Source organism: Bombus terrestris, unplaced genomic scaffold, assembly GCF_910591885.1.
Source record: "Bombus terrestris unplaced genomic scaffold, iyBomTerr1.2, whole genome shotgun sequence".
In the NCBI taxonomy this organism is placed as follows: domain Eukaryota; kingdom Metazoa; phylum Arthropoda; class Insecta; order Hymenoptera; family Apidae; genus Bombus; species Bombus terrestris.
In genome coordinates, this window is record NW_025963552.1 from 5,984,393 (window position 1) to 6,001,697 (window position 17,305).

At 37.5% G+C, this 17,305-nt stretch overlaps 1 long non-coding RNA gene across 1 annotated transcript; it reads left to right on the forward strand.

Moving 5' to 3' along the window:
* The first annotated feature begins 482 nt into the window (after window positions 1-482).
* Window positions 483-8,344, forward strand: LOC125387012. Its single transcript, XR_007227615.1, has 3 exons — window positions 483-1,887; window positions 2,552-2,704; window positions 3,630-8,344. It is a non-coding gene; the product is annotated as an uncharacterized LOC125387012 (long non-coding RNA).
* The last annotated feature ends 8,961 nt before the right edge of the window (window positions 8,345-17,305 follow it).

Genomic DNA, 17,305 nt, shown 5'->3' on the forward strand with positions numbered 1-17,305 from the left:
GAGAAAAACAATAGACTGGTGTAGAAAGATGTCAATAGAAGTTACATGCGGTACAATGTTGGTAAACGTCTGGCGCCTACATACAAAATTTGGCGCAGATACTAAATTTGGTACCTTGAAATTTCGTGAAAAGATAATTGACGATTTGTTAACTGAAGAAAATATTTAACATCATTCCCATCGAGTAAAAAAAACATATCTTCGATAAATATAACCACAATAAAACGATGTAAAGAATATTACCGTTTCCAAAGCAAGAAAATAGAGAGTGGAAATGCTATAAAGTCAACAATTTACTTTATGTAAAATATAGCAAACATGTTAACTTTTACAATCCAGATTGTAAGAAAAAAAGCTACACTTTGTTCCTCATACTTTGAAAAAATTCATAGTTTGTTATTTGAATAATATTTGCTATTTTAAATTATTTACATTGAATAAGCTGCATATTTTCCGTACAATTGAAATTATTTAAATATTTTTGTAAGTAAACACTACATGTCGTTATTCAGTCTTTTTCGATAACCTTTGGAGTTTTATTTCAGTTTTGGTTAAATTACATTTTTATAAATTAAAACTGGAAAGGCAAATGGCATGAATCACCGGTGAGCCTACACTGTCAGGTAAAAGTAAAGACTGTGGCTAACCGATGGATCACGTCGGTTTGAACGTGTTAGCGCATTGTAAAACTCAACATTTTTAACAAGTTTTTCCCATACATATAGTCAATGCGGTGGTTTGCCTTAGTTTCCGAGATCTTCGTAAAAAATTGTCAGAACCACTGCAGCACATGGATCAGTATTGGTTGGCAAAATCCAACTCAAATTTTTGTTATCCTTTATCTTCTGTTTCTAGTATATAGCGATCGAAATTACAAGATTGATTACTAATGGACGCATGTGTCGTTGGATTTACAGAGTCGAACCGTCGAAAAATCAGGTCCTCTATAGTCAAAGAAGAGCGTTCGTGGGGTAAAAGTAGCCGAACTTGCAGTTACTCGTAGGTGAGAGAAGGATAAAATTTTTCAAAAGCATTAACCGTATTCACATATAGTTGAAGATTTTTAGTCGATCGGCAAAAACAGACGAGCTCCTGTATGAGTAAGTCTGTGCTCTAAAGCCTAGACCAAGGTAATGCAAAAACTGCCTAGGTCGAGTTTGCCGACAAGGCACAAAAACGCGAGTGCTCGGCAAAAACAGAATAAGCCGATGAATCATCGATCAACAAAACAAACTTGATCACTATAAGCAACGATATAAAGGAAATTTATATCGATTTTTCCCTAACAATAAATAATATCAATCATTTGTGTACATTTATTATACAATTACATTATTTATATAAATGTCTCTTATGTCTCTATTTGAATAATGTAGGAAATATTACGTAGGAATACTATGTACGAACACTTCTGTTTTTCACTATACATACATGTGTCTTAAATGTTATACATACTTTGCATGTATCATGTTTAACGCATGATGTGTGCATAAAGATCTTGTTAAGACGGCTTGTTAAAATTGTACTTATATATCTATTTAATCAATCTTAAAGAATAAATATTACACGTTTCTATTCTTACATATTCGCGCAAGGATATGCGCAGGTACCATGTTGGACTGCTGAATTGTAGCCAATCAACGAGCAGTGCTGTCAGCAATTCTAAATAATAGCGGTTGACCGACACGAGGCACCATACAGTCGTTCTGTGGATTCGCACATTGTCACATGTGCGTCGTGTTGAAGGATGCCTACAATGTGGATATATATATCAATTAGTATTGAATACTAAACATAGAATTACAAAGTTAACCTGTTAAATTTTGATAGAAGAGAATGTACAAATACAAAAGATGTAACACTTGACCGACCATTGATTTATTTAAGGTAAATATTTTATATATGCTTATATAACCAAAGATTTTGCTTAAGTTATTCTAATATGAAACACCTATGTTTTATGTAATTTAACCTATATTATTGCGGTATACCAAATAAAGCAATCCATATGTATAAAAGATAAATAGATAAGATCGTAGATCTAGACGATCTAGATGTAGATCTAGATTAGTGATTATTATTATACGTGACGATCGATTACGATCAACTTCGCAATTTTCATAGTTCAGTTTGCCATGTGATATACGAAATTTGTTTAATTTCTATCCTTATTGACACAAGATAATAGGTTTCAAAGGTTCATTTTCAGTTCTAAAATATTTTCTTTTTCCTTCTTTTTTAATTAAAAGTTACAAATTTGCCACATAATCGTAGTACCTTTTTACCACATTTCGTCGTATTATATAACAAGAACAAAATTTCTTGTCTATAAAAAAATGAAAAAGCATCCCAATGCGAATATTATATTAGCAGGAAATACGTTCAAACAGTGCTTAAAGTCATAAAGCGGTATGGGCTAGATTTCAGGTGTATATGAAAATTGTATATATTTGCAAATATATATGTTCATATGCTCTTTTTATATCATGGTCTTGTATCATGGTGTAAAGTTTCACAGTAAAATTACAATATCAATTTGTTTATGTTGCAGAATAAATAAAGGTATCACCCATGTATATACATATGTATAGATTCTTATGGGATCAGAAAATTGAACTGCCAAGATTATTTCAAACGTATTCCAGCAGTAATTAATGATATCCATATTGCTCATACATCACTGTTACATTTCATAGATTAAATTGTGAGTATAGATATAAAATTGTATTAGATATGAAATAGCAGGCACGAAACCACTAATATTGACACGTAGATTTTAAAGCACATAGTTACTTATATATACAAACAACAATTTTTCAATGCGTTCATATATGTTAAAACCTATCTTTATTTGAATTAACATTAATATATGATAAGCAGGCATTGAAGTATTGAACCTTTGTTTGCTCTTCTACTTTTTGTCATAACTTATATGTACAATTACTATTATTATTATTAAATGTACAATAATTTACACTTTCATTAATTTTAAAACCTTTTGACCCGCCAAGAATTATATCAAGTGAAATTATATTTTAATAATCGAAAATATGTGAAGCGCTGATGGATTATTTTGTTTAAACGTGTCAATATTTCTTTTATAAATGTAAAAATATTACGATATTGCAATGTTAAACTAGAGAATTTTTTTTATATAGATCAGATTAAAGTTATTTTTTTCTATATATTATGAAACATTGATTATAGAATCCGTTAAAATTTTAAGGACCAGACCAATTTGAATGATCAATGATTAACAGAAGAATGTGCTTTAATCATGTATGTCAGATAATAATCCGTTAAAAGGTTTCAGCAAATGAAACAAGATATATTCTGTGAATATTTTGCGAAATTCTGAATATTATAGCTATAAATTCATTTATAATTTATCAATAGATTACGCTATAAAGATAGTACAATTTTTTATTTCAACGCTCTAAGTTATTTGTTCTTATAAAAATTTCCTTGTTTGAGAGCATTTGATGAAATTCAAACAAATAATGACAAAATATGGTAACATTTTAACTGAATTGTATGCATTAAATATATAATTCAATACGATACTCTTATTAAATAATCATGTTTTAATTTTAATTTTTACATTTATCTAACTTGCTTTAATTTCTTAGGGTGTTCAAAGTCTTTGGATCTCCAGAAACTCGTGCATGGTTTTCGCGTTATTCAACTAAACCTATTCTCCTGTACGGTAAATCATTCTAAATCTTCCCTTTCGTTGGTATGGTGAGTCGTTTTTATTATCTTTATTATTATTATTTTTATTTTATTATTTTATTATTATTATTATTATTATCTTTTTCTCTTCTAATTAGTTAACTACGGTATGGTATGATATTAGGTAACTAATTAGTTACTCAATTTTATTTATTTATTTTGTTTTTTTGAACGCTTTGTTATATAGTTTACATAAACATAACGTATTCCTAAAAAAAAGGTTCTTTTTGTCCAACGAACTGTTTCCTATGCAACCTCTCCTGGTTATCTTGCGTACGCGTAACATTCACGTACCGTTACATGCGTTGCCACTCCACACTTCTTTTTATACTATTACTTGAATATAGAATTATAGGAAACGTTTAAAAATACAATAGTACAAAAATATCGAAAATATAAAAATATAAAACTATCGAAATTATAGAAACTGAGATTAAACAGTAGTACTTATATTCTACATTCGTCTTGTATTACATATACATTTTTTAAATTATATATATGAGCCAAAATAGAATGTATAAAGTATACTTTATATAATATGTTTCATGTCCCACATTTTTCTTAACCATCGCATTTTATCTCAGACATTTTCTTTTCACAATTTTCTCAGTGTTTCCTCCTGAACTTCCACCAAGCTGCATATCATTTTTTACTTTCCTCTCTTTCTGCCCCCCTCCCTCATACGAGGCATACTTAAAAAGATCGTTGAATTTTCTCCTTATTCGAGAAAATATTTATTTGTTTGTCTATATTCAAGTTATTCCCTTTGAATATGTTGAAGTAACTACTTCAAGAAGAACTACACATCTTTATTTATGTATATCCGTGACCTAGAGACCTGTATTACACAGAAAATAGAATCTAGTGAAAGAATATTACTCGAAATAAAGAGGGGCCCATGTTATTGTACCGTTGAGTATACATTTGTTTTGGCTTACAAGGTCTAGGAACAAAGGAACTAATAAATAGATTTCTATTTATGTTCCTCGTAGCCTTTCGCTAAAACTATAAGGTTAACTATTTTGGTAATGACCTTTTGCTATAAATGAACATGCTCCCTATCGGTTCTATTATATTGTAACACTAAGAGAGCAGGGATCTGAATCAGCATAAACTTATACTTATACTTTTATTTATTTCAATATATTTTTCTATTACAAATTCATCCACTCGTTCTACTATCAGTCAACCTCAACAGATATATTTTTATGACAACATATTTTTTCCAGCGTGTCTTTCAGTCATGAACACATTTCTGAAAACACTTTCTTCTATAGTGCATTGTTCGCATAAGGATTTTTGTTTTATTTTTTCATTCTGGAGAATAACAAATAATCGCAAGGTAGAGAGCAGTCGAATATGGTCTTTGTAAATGTTATTTTTTGCGAGAAACTCCTGAGCCAGTAGCGACGCATGAGCTGATTATAGTAGTACAATTTCTACGAGTTATCGTTTCACAAATCCTTCGAATTACTTCGCGCAATCGACGTGAAATGCTCAAATAGAATAGATTTTCGGAGAGTTCAAAAGCAGATATGAATTATTTGTTATTTGGACAAATTTAAAGACATTGTTTAATATAATGAGATTAATTGTTATTTACAAATAAAATTTTATTTTTTATTTATTACTTTTATTTGGTATTTATTAGTCGTTGAGCAAATTTATTTCTACATAAATATAACATTTCAATCAGAAAGATCGCTGTAAATTACAACTCGTAATTTTTAATAATACTAGGTAAGAATAATATGAACTGCGATATGACTGTTGAAAAACGACCATACTAATTGTACGATTTTTTCATTGTACAAAAAGAAACACATACGACACAGATATATTATCATTTGAGATCGGATTTAATTCAAATAGAGAATAAAATTTCATTTATAATTAAGAAATAATAAATAAATTATTTTTGGTATCGTCTAAACGATTATTATTTAAATAAGAAATTTAATTCTTATTCAGAATTTAAATGCTATATTAATTTGTTATTTATTATTTAATAGATAAATCAATTTATGCTCAAAACTGTGGTTGTAAGAAAACAGAAACTTAATATATGTAATTAACCATAAAAACCATCTTTTTTACATTATTATTTTTTTACATATGGAGATGTAATTCCGTTTTTAACAGTAATTATGTCTTTTTTTGGTACTATTTGATAATGCTTCTCAAGATGAATTTTCATTAACCTTTCATGTATATTACTGATTTCAATTAATTTTTGAGACATTGTGCTAATAAATTGACTGATTTTTGCGGGAAAACATTCCTCAAATGAGTCAAAAGCGCGGTTGGTGATCTTGTTCGCGTGTGAAGTGCCACGTATCAAATATTGCATCTTGTAAAATAGGTACCATCGAATCATGTGAAGAAAAATATATAGTTCCATTTTAGTTTTATCTTGAACTTTACGTTGAATTTGAACTCTACCTTCATATCTTAGGAAACAATGATGTATACAAATTAGTCTTTGTGAAAAATGTGCCCTTATTGTATCATGCAATCGTCATGTAATAAATTTTTGATAACTGCAATACTTCAGGCAATAAAGGGTTGGTCATAGTTACCGAGGATAAGCCATATATTAAAAAAGTATTTTTGGTATATGTTGAAATGATTAAATTCGATATATGTATATAGAAAATATTCCATGTATATATTAAAAAGATAAGATATTTATCTTTAAGGTAATGTTATCTATTATTCTTTCATAATATATGTATATATACTACTACCATACGTAATATACTAGTGGAAAACCTAATACTATGTACTTATACTATAAATTAATATCAATACATAGTAATAGACATTAATACCGATACTCATACTATGCGATATTAAACATCATCCTAATAATTTTACTTTTGATAAATAAGTAATTAGTTTCAGGGTCTGCGATTTCCACCTTTTGCACTCAGCGCAGGCGTGCCTGATTAGTTACTTTTGAAGTTACAATTTGAAGCTCTGTTACTCTACGAAATAATTAGACCGTCCACTTTATCGTATAACTCCGCTTTATGGATTGTATCGAAAATATCGGACGGCCGTTACACTGAACATTGGCGCATGATAATTAATTTTCGTGCACTGAACGAAAAAAACAAAGCGACAAGTATCCACTATCTCAAATTACCGATACTCTGGACCAACTGAGAGGTTCAAAGTATTTCTCAATGTTTGATCTGGCAAATGAATTTCAACGTTTAATATATCTGGTATTAATTCCGTGAAATATAGATTCAAAATTGTTTGAATGATACAGTAATCCACTCTTCAGCTCTATAGGAAGTGAAAATTTAAAGATTGTTGACTCATGTAAAAAATCGCGGATTTACGGCGTCATTGACGATGTTAAACCAGGTCCAAGGAAACTTCATACGGTAGAAAATTTTCTTACTCCAAAGTCAGAATCTAACAATCCAGAATCCAAGGATATCTAACAATTCTTAGGATTGACAAGTCACATATTATCGTCGTTATCGGAGACTACCTTGTTAACGCAAAATCATTGATTCCCCTGCTAGAAAAAGAATCGGTCTGTTTGAAATGGACCGATGAACAATAGAAGCACTTTAAAAATCTGCAAGACGAATAAAACTAATACAACTTTATCCAGATTTCAACCATCCAATTTTTATCATTACGGACGCTTCAGATCATACAAATATTGAGCGCAGTATTGAGCCAAAATGAAAGTGGTCCCGATATACCGATTTAATATGGTTCTCGGAGTTTATATCCAGTCGGAAAGAATTATTCACCAACTGAGAAGGAATGCCTGGCTATGATATATGCTACGCAGTACTTCCGACCTTTTGTGTTAGTAAATTTTCACTCATAATTCACTATCGACCCTTAGTGTAACTATATTCAGTCGAAGATCCCATTTCAAGATTGGTTAAATGGAAATGAATGCTGCTAGAGTACAAATGCAATTTCGTACTCAAACCAAAGTATCGCAATTCAGTGGTCTTCTTTTAATCGCTCGCAAAGATGAGGAATTCGAAGCGCACTTATCCAAGATTAACCGGTTATCGTGTTTAAGAAATGGAACGAAATCAAAGATGGTTTACACAGAGCGTACCTCCTAGGAATTCGAATGAACCCAATTACAACGCCACGTCTATTCGTAGAAAGAGGAAAGGTTCACCAGGAAGCAACCAACGCAACAACGAAAGACGTTGGTGCACCGTTCCTCAAATCCACATGGAAGGTGTTATAAACTCATACGTTACATTTACTCTAGTAGCACATTCAATACTAACCAAAAATCATCTCACGTTAAGTCTGAACAATAAATAAAATACTAATAATTCACAAAGGGATCTAATAACGTTGGACAAAGGGAAAGCCGAAGAAGCTACTTCGCTCGATGATCCCAACCGATTGAAGTGAAATAGAGAAATCAGGCGATCAAAGCCTGCAATCTCGTGTGTCTTCTCAACCTATGAGAATATATACCCCACAAATTCTGGAAACCACTTGAACGCAGTGGAGAAGTATTATTCCAGATTATTAAGAATCTGATACCGATGTGCCACTCTCCTATGATTCACAACCAGAGGAAGAAGAAGACAACCACGAGTTCTAAAATAAACATATCCGGAGAGATATTTATCTTTATAAAGGAAAAAGATGTACATTTTAATATGTACATTTATTAAGTCCGTAAATTGCTACTTAAAAGATGTCAGGGGAAGAATTCTTGCTGATGTCGGTTACTTGGAAAAGAGTCACCTGCTAATGAGAATTCGCAGGAAGGACAAATAATCATCACTACCATTTAGCCGTTCAGAATTTTTTCCATGAATCTAAAATAAATTTATCATAAAATATATTTTTGAAGAACCGAAGGACGAAAATATCGTCACAGTACTACGAAACTTGAAAGCTATACTCAAGGAAACGGAAACAACAGCCATTATATTGTCATTTGGGAAAGAACCAGAATCAACCTATCATTCAGAAATATTAAACTCTCATCTGAAAAATACTCGAAAACACCGAAATTATCGTCGAAATTACTGTTATATGGAAACAAGTATAGCACCTTCAGAGGATATTAGTGAGGTGTATGTAAGCGATTTAGGTTTAAACACACCAGAGTATATTTAACTATGTAGTTTATTAAAGTATACCCTACGTGTACACTAGTCGTATAATACAACTGTTGTCTTGATTCGCGATTACGAATAGATCGGCGCAAGGGAAGTATCGACTTAGCTGCTACTGCTCGTGTCACTCGATAACAAAAGAATGCCTCGCTACCCTGTTCGCTATATTTGTAACCGTCGGAGTTGACAAAAGGCGTTGGGATTTTAATTTTGAAAATGTTCTCGAAAGATTCCAACGGACGCTGAACTCTCGACCTTGTTTACGAATTTCGACTTTTCGGGTAGTTAATTCGAGGGCATATGATCACGACAAAAACGACGGATTTTGATTAACCTTCGATAACCGCCTAAGGTTGTCGGACCTATAATAAACTCATCTTTCTGTAAACACGATTTTTTTGTATAGCGGGTTCACTGGATGGAAACCGTTATGAATTTTATCGACGAGTGCCGCTACAGTACCCCCCTGCCAGTGCTAACGTTGCTTCTTTTTATGTTTATTTACATATGTTAGCTCAGGTGCCCTTGCTGACAGCTTAATTCAAACCCGCTTGAAAGCGGTCAGGAAAACGAACACTCCTGCCCGAACGCGTGGTGCAATGGGCTCTTGCGTCTCCGTCGTTTTGTTGCGCTTGCTCGCTGTTTTGCGGTCGGAAGATTTTCCTAGGTACAAACACGTCGTGGGTTTGTGCACTCCTTTCTAGGTGCTCAATATCTTCCGACACGATGAAGGCGGGCTTTAGACGGTCTACGGAGACTTTTACGCTTTTATCCTTCTCGCGTATGGTAAAGGTTTTTTCCCCACGCTGTATCACTTGATAGGGGCCATCGTACGGCGGTTACAGAGGGCCTCCGATTGCATCGTGTCGAACGAACACGTACGGCGACGTTTCTAAGTCGCGGAACATGAATGGTTTCTTTTCGCTGTGTTGTGAAGTCGGCAGAGGTCTGATCTCGCTCATTCGCTCTCGCAGACGGTTTGCGAATTCCGCGTTGGCCGGTTGTTTTACTGGTACAAAATATTCTGCTGGCAATCGTATGCCCATACCGTCAATCATTTCGGCTGCCGTTGCGCTCAGGTCTTCCTTGATAGCGGTTCTAATGCCTAGAAGAACTATGGGAAGGCTTTCGACCCAGTTGCTCGAATTGTGGCATTTGGTTGCGGCTTTAAGCTGCCGGTGGAAGCGCTCTACCATCCCGTTGGACGCGAGGTGATAGGCTGTGGAACCCAAATGCTTAATGCCGAGCATCTGGCATAGTTCTTTGAAAAGATTGGATTCGAATTGGCGTCCCTGATCTGTTATTATTTTTGCTGGAACGCCAAACCGCGCTATCCATGTGGAAAGAAGAGACGAGGCAACGGTCGTTGCTTCCATATCTGGTATAGGAATCGCTTCGGGCCAACGTGAAAAACGATCGATACATGTTAGACAATATCGGCAGCCTTGTGAGTATTGCATGACGAGAATGTCTAAATGTATATGCTCGAATCGTCCTGCGAGCTCTCCGAATGTTCCGGTCGGCGTTGATACGTGTCTCGTTATTTTACATTGTTGACGCGGGATGCATTGCCGTGTCCATGTTTGGCAATCTTTGTTTAGCGCAGGCCAAACAAAACGCGATTTTACGAGTTTTTGGGTCGCGCGTATCCCTGGGTGGGAAAGTCCGTGAAGTGAATTGAATACGTCGCGCCGCAAGGGTTTCGGTATGTACGGTCGTACAATGTCGCCTGACACGTCACAGTATATTTCCGCGTCGTAATCCGGAAAACGAATTTTCTTAAGCTGCAACGCGGATGTATCGGAATTAACGATGTCGCGGAGTTCCTCATCGTTTTCTTGCGCGGCGGCAAGGGTTTTGTGATCTATGGATTTTCCTATGGCTTCGATGCGCGATAGGGCGTCGGCAACGTTATTATTCAGCCCTTTTATATGCCTTATATCAGTCGTAAACTGACCGATATAATCTAGCTGCCGGAATTGTCGCGGCGAACACTTGTCGGGATTTTGACTGAACGTATAAGTGAGGGGTTTATGGTCAGTGAAAATAATAAAATTCCTTCCCTTTACGGCGTGTCTAAATCGCTTGACCACGATATACACAGCGAGCAATTCGCGATCATACGCGCTATATTTTCGCTGCTCGGAATTTAAGGGTTTAGTTAAGAAACCCAACGGTTGCCAAGTGTCATTCGCGCGTTGCTGCAACTCCGCTCCTATTGCAAAGTCGGACGCGTCTACAGCGAGGCTGATGGGCGCGCCAGGTATAGGATGCGCTAACGTCGTAGCGTTAGCTAGGGCGCGTTTTGACTCGCTAAAGCTCGTTTTGGCTTCCTCCGACCAGGTAATGGGCATGTTGCCCTTTTTCGCTCCTTGTAGCAAATCGTTGAGGGGTTGTAAGATTTTAGCTGCCGCCGGTATGAAACGTCGGTAAAAGTTAATCATACCGAGGTATCTGCGTAGTGCCTTGATGTTCGCGGGGAGCGGTGCTTCATTTACGGCTTTTACTCGATCGGCGAGCGGTTTTATACCCTGCGCGTTTACCGTATAGCCTAGGAAGGCTATTTCGTCAACCCCGAACTCGCACTTTGCGAGGTTGATTACTACGCCGTAATGGTTTAGACGTTCGAACAAAAGCCGCAAGTGCTCGCGGTGCTGTTCCTCGGTTTCCGAAGCTACCAAGAAGTCATCTACGTACGCGTATACGAATTCTAAGCCTCGCGTGATTTCATCGACAAATCGTTGACACGTTTGCGCGGCGTTTCGAAGCCCAAACATCATGTTGGTTGCCTCGAAAAGGCTGAATGGTGTCGCAATCGCGGTTTTTTTAACCTCCTCAGGCGCGATTGGGATTTGATGGTAGGCGCGCACTAAATCAATTTTTGAGAATATTCGCCTACCGTGTAGATGCTGCGCGAAGTCTTGTATGTGCGGTGGAGAGTACCTGTCGGGAACAGTACGGGCGTTCAGCGCCCTGTAGTCACCGCAAGGTCGCAGACTTCCATCCTTCTTTGGGACGACGTGTAGTGGAGATGCCCAGGAACTCTTCGATGGGCGCATGACTCCTTGCTCTATAAGCGTTGCAAATTCCGCCTTGATTTGCCTGAGACGGTCCGGTGCGAGCCGACGGGGTTTGCAATATACGGGTTAGCCGGGTGTGGTTTCTATGTGGTGCTCGACGCCGTGCCGGATTTTCTCTCGCCCAAAGGCCGGTGGGCGCGTTAGATCTGGAAATTTCGCCAATAATTGGTGGTAGACCGAATCCCCATTTATGGTTTTAATCATATGCTGTTCGCAGTTGGCGGCGTATCCCCTGGTCGATAGCTGGGTTGTTGTGTCGAGAAGACGTCTTTTTCTTGGGTCCACAAGCAACCCGTAATGACTTAGGAAGTCTAGGCCGATGATGGGGGTTTGCACATCGGCGACCGTGAAGTGCCATTTGAAGGCACGTCTGAGGGACAGGTTCAGCTCCATCGCTAAAGTGCCGTACGTTGCGATGCGCGTCCCATTGGCAGCGAATAGTTCGTACGCTGCCTTTTTTATGTCCCTGGATAGCCTGCTTCGGGGATAAACGCTGATGTCGGCACCTGTGTCAACTAAGAACGAAGTTTTCGTTCTCCGATCCACAATAAAGATGCGGCGAGATCCCAAGCCGTCGTCGTCTGCCGTTTTTACGGACGGCTGGGGTCGTTTCCCGACTTCCACTTACAAGGGATGGTGCATTTCGTGGCGCGATCGCCGAATCTCGCATGATAAAAGCAAATTCCGTCCTGACGCGGGTTGTCTCGCGAACGGGAACGGCGGCGAGGTCGAGTGAGAGAATTCGAGCGTCTTCGCGGTCGACGATACCCGCCGATTTTCAAAGCCTTAATTTCTTCCCGCAGTCTGCTGACCTCGGCGGTCAGCGCGTCGTTTTTGTCTACGTGCGGTGCCGGTGGCTCGGCGATTGTGCCCACCTTGTGCGCGCGCTGGCCGATACGATTGTACGCCTCGTCGATTTTATCCGCGGTCCTGGTCAGTTTCTCGATGCTCGTATCGTCCACTGCAGCCAGGACTTCCCTGATACGATCTGGGAGGCGATTCCTCCACAAGTTTAGGATGAATTCATCGGACGCGAAAGGGCTGGCTAATTTCTTTAAATCGTTGTAAAATTGCGAGGGCTTTCTGTCGCCCATCTCTTCGCGTTCGACTAACCTTTCGACTTTGGCGCTGTCTGATTCTGTCAGGGCGCGGATCAGCTTGCTCTTCAATTTGTCGTACTGGCCGGTGGCGGGGAGGTTGGTCACTGCGTCCTCAATTTTCGCGAGGTACTGTGGCTCGAGGAATCCCATGAGGGCTAAGGCTTTTTCATCGTTGTGGATGATGCCGGCTACCCCGAAATATTTCTCCAAAATGGAAAACCAAATCCCAGTCTTCGTAGGCATGAATGGCGGCACACGGAACGATGAGCCGACTGGAGTTTGTTTGCTCTTCGTTTCCATTGGTATGAGTTGCGGACTATGATATTCAAAATTCGACTAGCCTATCGCTGTCACCTCCTACACAAAAATCACGTCGAACTCACCAGTTTGAGGTGTATGTAAGCGATTTAGGTTTAAACACACCAGAGTATATTTAACCAAGTAGTTTATTAAAGTATATCCTACGTGTACACTAGTCGTATAATACAACTGTTGTCTTGATTCGCGATTACGAATAGATCGGCGCAAGGGAAGTATCGACTTAGCTGCTACTGCTCGTGTCACTCGATAACAAAAGAATGCCTCGCTACCCTGTTCGCTATATTCATAACCGTCGGAGTTGACAAAAGGCGTTGGGATTTTAATTTTGAAGATGTTCTCGGAAGATCCCAACGGACGCTGAACTCTCGACCTTGTTTACGAATTTTGACTTTTCGGGTAGTCGACTCGAGGGCATATGATCACAACAAAAACGACGGATTTTGATTAACCTTCGGTAACCGCCTAAGGTTGTCGGATCTATAATAAACTCATCTTTCTGTAAACACGATTTTTTTGTGTAGCGGGTTCACTGGACGGAAACCGTTATGAATTTTATCGACGAGTGCCGCTACATTAGAAAAGACTTCATAGAAGAAACACATAGGAGTATACAAATGAATCACCAAAACCTAAAGATGTTGCAGAGTAAGATATTCGTGGGGAGGAATGAAAAACGATGTAGAAGAATTAATCAGAAAATGCGAAAGCTGCGCGAAACAAAGGTTTGTAAGAGCGAAAATTACACAACTGATGTTTATTACAGACAATATATAGAAGAACCTGCCACATATCAACAATACAAGACAACTTAACTAAAAACTGCATATCTGTTGCGATACCAAACACGGGAGTCACAACAATAGCAGATGCCTTTGCAACGATTTTGATTCCTATCATCGAAACATCACGCGCAATCCTCACAGACAAAGGAACAAACTTTTCAGTTCAATTCGGAATTAGTATTTTATACGATTCAGGAGGAAATATTTTATGGGAAGTCAAATGTTTTATTACGGTGAAGTTTTGAATGGTACAAAGTCAAAACTGGTAATGACGGTAACATAGCACGGTTGCACGGCGGCAAGTGAGACATAATAAATTTATGTATCGATCGAGCGGGAAGGACGCGTGGATCTCGCGACTGACGCACACCAACGCAGTATATTATTCCGCGTGAGCATCATAGAACCGTGTTTTCAAATTATGGATAATCTCGCGGAATTTACTTTTATGAGTTAGACGTGATCAACAGTCGCGCAAGTTGCGGCGAGAACTCGACGACGAAATGTTGTCGTTGATTGAAACAAACTCTACATAATGTGCCGGTATTAGTTTCTAGTGCGTTTTAATTATATGTATTACGCCCATAAAAATACACGCAACAATACGATACAAATAATAGTAAATCCTGGACTAAATTTAAAAGGTAGTATTTGTAACATCCTTACTATTTTGCACTTTTCTATAATGGAATTGACCGATATGCCTTTTAACGAATTCGTATCCAGGATTTCGTATCGAGGATGGTAAACAGAATTTTGGTAATCTGTCGAGTAATCAGTAAAGAATTAATTATAATTTTATTTTTGAAAACAGAGCTGAATTAATGTCAAGCCTCATGAATATTTTCCATCCAGTCATGAATATTTGAAACACGTGAATTCTCGGTTCTCACGCAGTCTGACAGGACGAAAGAAGGAAATATAACTGAAAAGAAGGAAATTAGTGTATGAAAACGCGGTTCACTTACGATCGATCAAGGCAGAGAGTGTAGGACGAGCGAAGAATGGTGGATAAGAATGGGAAACGGATTAGCCGAATGACTGGCAGTCAGAATAATAGGCCTGGCGAATTGTAAGTGCGCTGCATTTTCATGTTCCTTTTTCTTTGCTCTCTCTCTCTCTCTCTCTCTCTCTGCCCTGTCCTGCTCTCTCTGTCCTGCTTCTCCTCGATTCTTTTGATTCTTTCTTTTCCCTTTCCCATTCTTCTTTCTCTCTGGCTCTCTCTGTTTCCCTTCTTTCCCTTTCCTTTTTCATTTCCTTCTTCATCTCCACCACTTGCTTTTCGAATATATCTTTTATTTCCTTGATCATTGCCTCGAATCCTCTTTCTCCCTGGATGGTGTCTCTTTTTCTGTCAAGCTGTATTTGTCCAGTGTGTTCTTCAAATCTGCCTTATCTCCCGCTTTACCCGTGTTCCTTGGTCTTCCTCTGTTTGTTGTCATTTGTCGTTTCCTTACCTTAATTTTTTTTACCACACTTTTGACTTCCTATCCTCTTCTTTTCTAGTTTTCCTTATTTGTATCTCTTTCTCGTTCTTGTCTTCTTTTTCGCTTTTCTTTTACTTTCTCCTCGTATGCTCACCCTTTATTTTCCCTTCATCGTGTCACTTTGTGCTTCCTTTTCCTTTTTCCCTTCACATTTCACTTTTTCCACAGAGCTCTCCGTCCGCGTGTTACCCTCACCCTGAACGAAACTGAAAGTCCTCAAACTACAAATTAAATAGTAAAAAAAAAACATCTTTCTGACTCCCATCTTCGAGAGCTTAAATTTTTCAGGCATTGCAGACAAGGAATATCCTTTTTTTATTCGCTGAGAGATCCTCAATATCTATAGTTCCTTTAGTTCTCTATTTCTTACCATAACCAATAAAATATTAGCCATCATTATTCCAAGGTAGATTATAAATATTGATGAAAGTAGCGCAAGTGTTCTAATAAATCTAAAAAAGAGTAGCGCAAGTGTTCTAATATATCTAAAAAACAGTTTCACAATAAATATTATAATAGTTCCTGCATTTTCGACCAATCGCGGGGAGACGCAATCGCGAGGAGAGATGTCAACGGGAATCGTAAATTCCCGTTACGATTACAGCAAACGGCACCACGAATCGATCGATTCCCTGATTTCGGTTAAGACAATAGGAGTGATTCAGTTAGTATAACACTGTGATTCACAGACTTATAAATTATATATTTCCAACGCTTAATTTATATTGTTGAGTAGGTATAAATAGATAACAACTTGTCGCACGAAGATAATATAGATATGCACACTACAGCAAGGCTCTTATAATTGAATTTAGTATGTTAGTGGACGTAGCACTGTAGGATACTTAATAGAGGAGGTGAATGTTCGACAATGCCAAGAACCGACTTCTTAGACTTTGACGTTAGGCGCTAGATTTTGTACTGTGTTGGTCGCTCTTATGTTCATACGGAAGAAAGTTCGGTGTGGGTGTGCCCCTTTGCATGAAGAAAGCGGATTCGTTGTTCACACTTTTCGTTAGGAAAAGTGAGGGATCCGCGATGTCGATTGGTTATGCCCTACGCTGATGCTTGAAAGAATGAGTAGGAAGCCTCCTACCATCGTGATTGGTAGGTTACCTTGTTCATAAGAAAAACCAGCTTGTTTTGTTAGATAGCTATTCGGTTTTTCCTAATAGGTACGTACCAGCTTTCTCTGTGTTTTTAAGTGCGCCTAATAAATCCAAGGACCTCTCTAAAAACCAGATATGCTTCGAAAATATTTTTAGGCTTAAAAAATTCTTCAGGACAAACGGATTGACTGAAGACACATGTTGATACAATACAGTGAAAGTGAAAGGCTATGGTGGGTCCTTAGGTTTTTTGAGGGTCGGAATGACGTTACGCAGGCCGTTGGCTGTCCGGTCGCGAGGGCTGGAATGCAGATGTTTTAGGCGACGTAACAGTTCTTTACAAAAAACCAAGAATTATGCAATCGTTGACTTATCTTCCGACAATGGAAATTGTTCTTTTTACATTTTTGACTTTACAAGCATGAGAATTTTTTGCCAAAACAAATGAAGTATATAGTATCGTTCAATACTGATTACATTGATATAAACTATCTTACACTTTTATTTACGATATTTTATACATAAAGACATTTCTCTCATCGTGTCGTACAATTTTTAATTACTC